Source organism: Alligator mississippiensis, chromosome 4 (genome assembly GCF_030867095.1).
Source record: "Alligator mississippiensis isolate rAllMis1 chromosome 4, rAllMis1, whole genome shotgun sequence".
Classification (NCBI taxonomy): domain Eukaryota; kingdom Metazoa; phylum Chordata; order Crocodylia; family Alligatoridae; genus Alligator; species Alligator mississippiensis.
The window spans coordinates 142798518-142807071 of record NC_081827.1 but is presented as its reverse complement, the minus strand read 5'-3'; positions in this window follow the sequence as shown (position 1 = coordinate 142807071).

The window sequence follows — 8554 nt, the reverse complement described above, 5'->3', positions numbered from 1 at the left end:
GGGCGGGAAGGTATTTACAGTTGGATCTCAATAATAAATGAGGACCCTCTTCAACTAGATTCAGGACCAAACAGATGCCCACAGCTGTTCTGAGCGGACATAGATTTTCCATTCCAAGGGCTAAAAGATGTTGCCCAGGCTGTCTAGGAGTTTTGGAAGATATTATACACTATGTTTTAGAACGTTCTTTATATAATGACATGAGAACTTGTTTATTACTGTTCTTGCAGAAATTGATGCATTTTTCAAACAAATTAATTTGGCTTTTACAGCAAACAGATCAAATTTAGAAAACTGTCTTGCAATTTTTGCTTATAAGGCGGAGGTGATTAGAGTTAAATATCCTTTATTACTGATATGAGTGATACATTTCAACATTAGATTTGATTATCTCAATTATGAATCTATGTACAATATTATAGATTCATGTCTTGATTTACTACTGTATTTATATTAATAATGTTTTTCTGTTGGTGGGCTCTATTTTTAGTATAAAATTTGTAGTTCGGTTACTTAGTTCGAACTTATTTATATTATGATCATATATGTGTTATGTTGTTTTCAGGAGCATGGCATTTAGCCAGAATCCTTAATAAATTGAAATTAAAATTGATACAGTATTTTTGTCCATGGCCTGTTCATCTATTATATATTACTGCTGTGAAGAGTTTCACAGCTTATGTGGTCTATCCCAGAAGCACTACAAGTCATTGATGACTGTGAAGCTTAAGCTGAGCTGGGCCTACTCACAAAAGTTAAAATACAAAATAGTAATGACAATTGCATAGTGCAAGAGGATGTAAGCTTGTGGCTGGACCTTCTGAAAAGGAATAATGAGGCATTACTTTCAGCTTATCTTATTATACTTATGATGATTTTAAGCAGGCTCCTATGCGTCTGGTGACTGTATGAAATGTCTATTCTTGATTTATTATTATAGTAAATATTTCTTTGCAAATAACTCATGCTTATAAGCAGGAAGAGACATTCTCCATATGTGGCTTTAATAGGCGTCTACTCCTGATTTACTTGTTTTGCCTCAGAGGTTCCCTTGATCTTCCAAGGACAACTCCTCAAAAACTTTGTGTTTTTCCTGGTTGTTAATCAATTTCTTGATATATTCCAAGTCAGTAGAAACTGATAACCCTCCTGTTATTGAGGAAGGTAATTCAATCAAAATTGGGGCTTTCTGATAACCAATAACAAACAGTAGTGTCGTGCAAAATTTCGGCTGCTGTTTTGGTGCCCAAAATACCGAATCCAAATCGAAATGGAAGGCTTTGAAACATCTCCAAAACAAAATGAGGCATCTGAAACATTTCCGAAATGTTTTGGAAAATTTCGGAGTTTTGGAGCCAGGTTTGCAAGGAAACGGCTGTACACTGCTGCCCTGCCACATAACCTGGCTTTGCAGGGAGCAGAGATCTGTGCTGGGGGTCTCCTCGCCGCTGATGCCTACCCCACACTACCCCGGCAATGCAGGGCTGCGCAGGGCAGGCAGCAGCGGCGAGGAGACCCCCAGTGTGGATCTCTGCTCCCTGCAGAGCCAGGTTATGCGTTAGGGCAGTGCTGGTCCCTGCCGTGCGACCTGGCTTGCAAGGAGCGGAGATCCGGGGCAGCACGGGGCAGGCAGCAGTGACAAGGAGATCCCCGGCACAGATCTTTGCTCCCGGCAGAGCCGAGTCACACAGCAGGGACCAGCAGGCTTGCTTGCTGATCTGTGCTGCTTCCCTGCCCTGTGACAGGGATCAGAGATCTGTGTGGGGGGTCTCCTCACCTGCATGGAGGGCAGCAGCCCTTCCCCTCCCCAAGATGAACCACCTACAGCCCTGCCCTGCTCCCTGCTGGGGCCCTGCAGCCCTGCCTGGCTGGGCAGTAGGGCTGTGCGAAGCTTGCACATCGTTCGAAACAGATTTGGAGGAGATTTGCCAGAGCCAAATCTCCAAAACAGATTTGGCTGAAATGAAACAGGATGGTGATCTGAAACACCAAAATGAATCTGTCCTCCAAAACTGCTGAATCCGAAACCAAATCAAAACAGCTGTTTCACACAGCCCTATCGAACAGTTTGATTAACAGGATTTTCCTGTTAATTATTGCTTGGGTCTTCTCTCATGATTTACACAACTACAAGAATGCCTTGAAGATGCTGAGCTGAAGGATATAAAGAGGAACCAAGCAGCTAACAGGGCGCGCTTCAAGAATGAGAAATCATTCCAAGAACTGCTACTGCACCCATCTGATCTGGTGAACAGATCCATGCCTGGAGAAGCTGACAAGACTAAGACTGCCTCTTTGCCTATATAGGTGAGACACTATCACTTTTACAGCTAACTATACTGGACTGTTTTGCTTTAGGCTCATTTAATACTGAATAGTCATAGTAAATAAAACCTTTCTGTCATTTATCAAACAAGTTGTCGTATCAATCCTTTATACGCTAGTCCTGAATCCCATTTCATAACTTAATCATTACCAATAGCTGAAGTTTTCTATTTACTTACTTCATAGGGTCTTTAGTTAGGTTTGATTTAATTAGAAAGTGCAGTATAAGATTATATTTTTGCAGGAAAGGAAAGCGTCTGGTGAAGGGCTCGCAGGTCAAAGTAAAAATAGGTTAACCAGTGATAGTGGATGCCAGGAAGGGTAATGATTAAGGGATAGATCACTCCAGATATACCTGTTTCAATGCTCTCCCTAAAGCATCCATTCTTGTCACTTTCAGAGACAGGATGCTGGGCTGGATGGATCACTGGTCTGACCCAGTATAGCACTTCTTATACTTCTTATGTTCTGACTTTGTTTGGTAGAAACTTGAGCTTCCTCTGGTTCTTTTGGAAAACATTCTGGGACCTATAATTAATCAAGCGTGCTGATTTTAGTAATTCTTAAGTACTAACCGAGAAGAGTGTTTAATTGTACTAGGTACTGCAAAAACACAGACCAGCAGAGAAACAGCTTAGAAGCTAAATTGTTAATGTCTATTCTGTTCAGACAGCATCATTTACAGGTGAGTAGGACTGACCCTTCAGAAGGCAGAAACATTAGGGAAGTCTCCAAACACTCTATGTCTTCATCAGTAAACCTGGGGTGATCAGTTAGGACAAGCAAGTTAAAATAGGTATTTTTATCTTGGCCATATTCTCAACATCAGTTCAGAGTTTAAAACTTGGGGCTGGAACAAGGAGTAGCAGGCAGTTCACAATGATCCTGATTTTAGGCAGCTCCAAGGGCCAGACTGGAACTCAAATTTAGATATCCCTAAGGACCTATGTAAGTTACAGCAGTCTAACCCTAACACTATAATACTGTGTGCTTTGACTATGTCCTCACCCTGCCTCTGACATTCAGGGCTTATCAAGGGTTCTAAGACAAATCGCCCTCAGTTCCTGCCCTGACAGAATTATCTCCTGGTCAGATCAAGGCCTTTTTGGTTCCCTTTGCACTACCATGGCCCTTCATCTAGCATACAGAGGCCAGCAAAGACTTGACAAATCTTACACAAGGCCTCCCAACTCTCAATGCAGTGTTCTATTCCCACTAGAGTACACTGAATAGGAGATAAACATCAAGAAGACTAATAGCATAGTAGGTACATTTGGAACAAGTTAAAAGCAGAGATACTAGGATTTTTACATCCTACTTAACCTTAAATTTTATTTCAATGCCTTTCTTTCCTAAGAGTTGTTTCTTCACCTTTTTTTCTCTCTCACCTTCTATGTCAAAGGATGTGTCTACACATGTGCCCAACTACACAGTTGTTACTGCGCAGTCATTCAGTACTTGTTTTAGCATGGGTCGTTTCCAACCCTACTGCATGCACAGTAGCAATGAGTTACTGCACACTAACTTGTTGCTACTGCACAGTAGCAGTGGCATCACAGGACGAGCCCACTGATGCTACATTGCCACAGTGTCTCATGTAGATGCACACAAACTCAGCTTGAAGCCAACACTTGAAGCCAAGCAACTGTTAATACATAGTAGTTGGTTGGTAATGGGTTGATGTATATACAGCTGTAAGCAGTTTCCTTACCCTGCTCCCTTAGCAAAGTGAGTCAGCTCTGGTTTTAGGTTTCAAAAGTTTTGTTTCTTTCAGCAAAGCTTCATAGCTTTGAAAAATTTATCAATTGCTCAAACATTACCAAGATCATACACAGACCATTTTTTTCAGTAATACAGGCACAATTTGAATTAATGTGCTCAATAGCATCTAGAGGCCAAAACTAGGCTATGGGCACTGAGTTTCACTGTGCATTTGTACAGCTTCTAAACACAATCCTTGCTCTTGAGAGTTTATAAAACTACACAGACGAACAGCCAAACAGACAAAAAGAAGTGAAGTGATTTCCTCAAGGTGACATGTCATTTCATGGCAGAGCCAGGAGCAGAACCCAGTCACCTGAGTATCCATTTTGTTTCCTATCCATGGAACTACACTTCATATTTAAATTTAACTAGTTCAAAATCTATAATCTTTTTACATGAAAAATGTAATACTGAAGTCATGCCAGCAAGAATTGTTCATTTGGGGATAACAGTCTTAAAAATTTCAAAGGATTTCCTACATTGTTTCCATGTGAATAAGGTGTGTTTTAAGTAGCACTATTACCTGGGCTCCCAAACTCATTGCCCAACTGATGTTTGCTTAAGTATTAGATAAAGACATTAAGAGCATGACATACACTTAAAAATGCATTCCCAACTAGGACTTTGCTATTTTTTTATGCTCGGTGTACTACCAAATTGGTGAGGAAGCAGATTATTGGTGCACACAGAAGTGACAATTTTCACCTGATCTGGCTCCTGAAAGTGCTCTACAGCTGTGACTAAACAAGTGCATGGTTGCAGAGTGCTTTAAAAGGGTTACATGAGGGTTCAGATGAAGGAAGTCCAAAGCGGAGCACCTCCATTAACTTGCGTCTGCTCCCAGCACTGCTTTTAGAATGAGAGGCCTGGAAGGGAGTGGAGGGAGCTCATTCTGGGGATTGCCCAGCTGGTGCTGAAGGGTGAGGCAGGTGGACTTGAGCCTCCCTGAGGTTGAGGGCTCCAGTCCACTCAACCCCCCTCCCCACTGCAGCCCAGGCTGGGGAAACCTCAGAACAGATCTCTCTCTCCTGCCTTCTCCCCCTTCCCATCCTGAGGCAGCACAGGGAGCCAGAAGAGGGGGCCCAGGCTAGGAGAAAAGCTTGCATAGATGCAGACTCTCTCCCTGGATTGACTCCAAATTGGAGATCAACCCCCACACCCTCCTGACCCACCAGCTAATGTCTGCTGGGTTGGGAGGACTGGTCTAATTCATGGCACTTTCGGTGAAGCACCATCAGTTAGCCTAGGGAACTGCACTTCTGTCTGCACCTTCTATACCTAGAAACAGTTGGATAAAGTTCACAGTGATATTTCCCCTACTACTCATTTCTGAAGAGAAAAGAAGGGCAAGCATATAGGTGTGGGCAAGGAATATTTTTAAAAAGTAAACAAGAAAAATGAGTAAATTAAAAAGATTAGGAAGAAAGGAGGTGAGTCACTAACCCAATATCATATTGTTTGATTAACACTATTACAAAAAGTCATTTTGAATGCCAGAATAACCTATGCTAATGTCCATTAACTTTAGTTTACAGGACATATTTTAAATTAGAAGGCTGAACTTTCCCTTTCAGATTGTAAAATTGTCAATGATCTGGGCCTGACCAACAGACAATTACAGTATTTACTTACTCAACATTCAGAAGCATGAGTAGTGCAACTCAGCTCTTTTCTTCCTTAGGTTACTCTGTTGCCCTTGTGGGGAACTCCACCAAATTAAAAGTTTACACTACAGCATCACAGCTGGGTCAGCCAGGCACCACCTTCTTCCATATCATTTGCATACTACAATCCTATTAGTCAAAATGCCTTAAGCTCTTCAAGCACACAGCCAAAGGAGGAGCCAAGAAACTTTTACAGTGTTTACTTTTGTTTTCTTCAGATTTTGAAAAGTAGAAATATTTTAATTACACAGTTTGGTCCTAACACACAATTGGTTTAACTCTCTCCGAAACCATTCAGCGTTTCCTGCTTGACTATGCAAGCAGGAAGGACAGGAAGCAGGTTTAGGAGATCTCGATAAAAGGTTGGGCAGAGTTTCCATCCTCAGCCACCCTGTACAGATACACACGCAGTTTCTCAACCCTAACCCACAGCAGCTTCCGCTAATGTGGACAAATACGTTCTCTTCTCATTCTTCCTCCTTCTAAGGACAAATCAGACAAGGCTCAATATTTAGAAAATTTTAAATACTAAGCTCAAAAGTAGGAGGAGGTTATCTCCCCCAGCTTACAGAGAGCAAAGTGGAAGAACATCAGCTAATGACATTCCTAAGCTCACATGCTTAGTGGCAGAGATGGACCCAAACCCAAGTCTAAGCTGGGGCCCTCACATGTCTGCACCCATTTCTCCCTTCACTAGACTCCAGAGTTATTACTTCATAGTTCAAAAGTGCCAGTGCAGAGCTCGGGGCCATGGACTCAGACAACCTTGCACTAAGTCCAAGTTAAAGGTTTTCTTTGCAAGCATAAGCTTTCTTTTTTAAAAGTATCTAGATTGTAGCAGAATATGAAATTCTTAGCCTATGAACTCAAAGTTATCAATGCAATGCCTGCCCAACTCTGCAACAGGAGCTGAGATGGACCTGCGATTCGATCCACCTTAAGACAATAATACTAATATCCAACTACACCCTTTTTATGTTACCATCCATTGCACTGCTGATTAAAAAATGGAAGGAAGAAAGACCTTTGTATGAAGATCCATATGACTGGCACCTTATTTTGGTGTCAAGTATGCAGAATTCAGAAGACTACATTTTCCCTTCATGTGAATACTGCATCTTCCCCCTTTCTCCCCCACGCCATCTACCCCCTCCACAAAATGTCAGAGTTCTTCCTGCTTACTCCCATACACATCCATCTTTGTCACTTGTTTCTGCACACTAAAGCAGATACCATCATGCCTCTTCTTGTAATCTATTATATACAAACACACACACACCATGAACCCTCTTCCTCTATACACAGAATCTCAGACTGGTGATGTAGGGACCAAAAAAGCACCAAATTGTAACCACTGCCTATCCCTTCACTTCCTGTTTAACTGAGAAATGTTCTCTACAAAACCATTAGTTGGCCTCTGCTGAACTTTGCTGGAACATACTTTATTTTTAACTCCTAGATGGTGAGTAGAAGACTCCTGCAAATTACGTATAATACAAGAAGACCTTGCTTGTCACTACATAGTAAGAAAAATTAGGATGCTAACAGCTTAATTCTTATGTTGCTGCTTAAAGAATAGAGTCCCCCTCTGATTCCCAGTATTGTATCCACAGAGGGGAAAGGAAGGCAGCTGATCAGGTGAATGCTTGTCCTGACAAAGGTAGGCATAAATAAATATCCTGCAGTTGGGAGGTGGCTCCCTTTTCTAGTGGCCAAGATGGAAAAAGCAAGCAGTATAAATTAATTAACTATGACATACAATACTGTAAATTCAGCAAATGAAAGCCCACTTAGTACAGACAATGCTCTATGAAACAGCAAGTGGAAACCCCCTATCAGGTCTACAGTGCCAACAGGCCATGACTGCCAAAGGGAATAATCTTTGGATACCAATAAGTACCATGGTTCTAAGTGCTAAAGATAGCTGAAAGATTGGGAAGAAAGACTTAAGCAGTATCACAGGCACTCTGGGACCTTTACTGGTTACAGAGGGGGACCCATCATAGGCTATTTATTTATTGGCTACTCTTCAGCTGTAGAGTTTGAAGCAATCCTAACATGTAGACTCTTGTGCCTTAATTCTGCTGATCCGAAAGAGAAACTGAGAATATGCCCCTTCTTTCCTTTGCTCAAAGTTGTTCACATGTGGATCAGATTTAAGCAGTGGGAGTCTCAGATGTTGCATGCCTGGATCCTAGAATGGAATAACTACTAACTGAGGAAGATTTGAGGAAGAAAAGGAGCTTTATGTGGAAAGGTTTTCACACAGAACTCTAGAAAAAACAACATTAGGCATGTCTCTCTGATCTTAGTGTGCTTAGGAAGGGTGGCAGATGAAGCATCAGATGAATGTCTTCCTCCTAAATCAACCCCCCCCCCCAAAAAAAAACCCAAACAAACAAAAAACCAACAACAAAAAAAACATTTAAAGTGCCAAGCACTGAGTGGAAGAAGAGTTACATCTTAAACTCAGGAGACTTGATTTGCACCTTATCAGCTGGTACTGTACAGGAATGCCATCTCTGAAAAACAGAAATAGGGGACGGTAAAAATCAATGGCTAATAGGCAACCATTGATCCATGGTGTACTCATAGGAGGTCTATTCAGGTGTCTGATGAATCTGCTTGCACATAGTCCTGCAATTATCACACTAAGACCTTCAATGCATACACCTCAGCGAAAGTACAGAAGAGTGCAAGATGCTCAAGACATATCCATTCCCACTTTAGACCACTGAGACGAGAATCCAAAGACCAGACCAAATCCAAATGTTTAGTGCCTCGATGATTGTAGCTTCTGC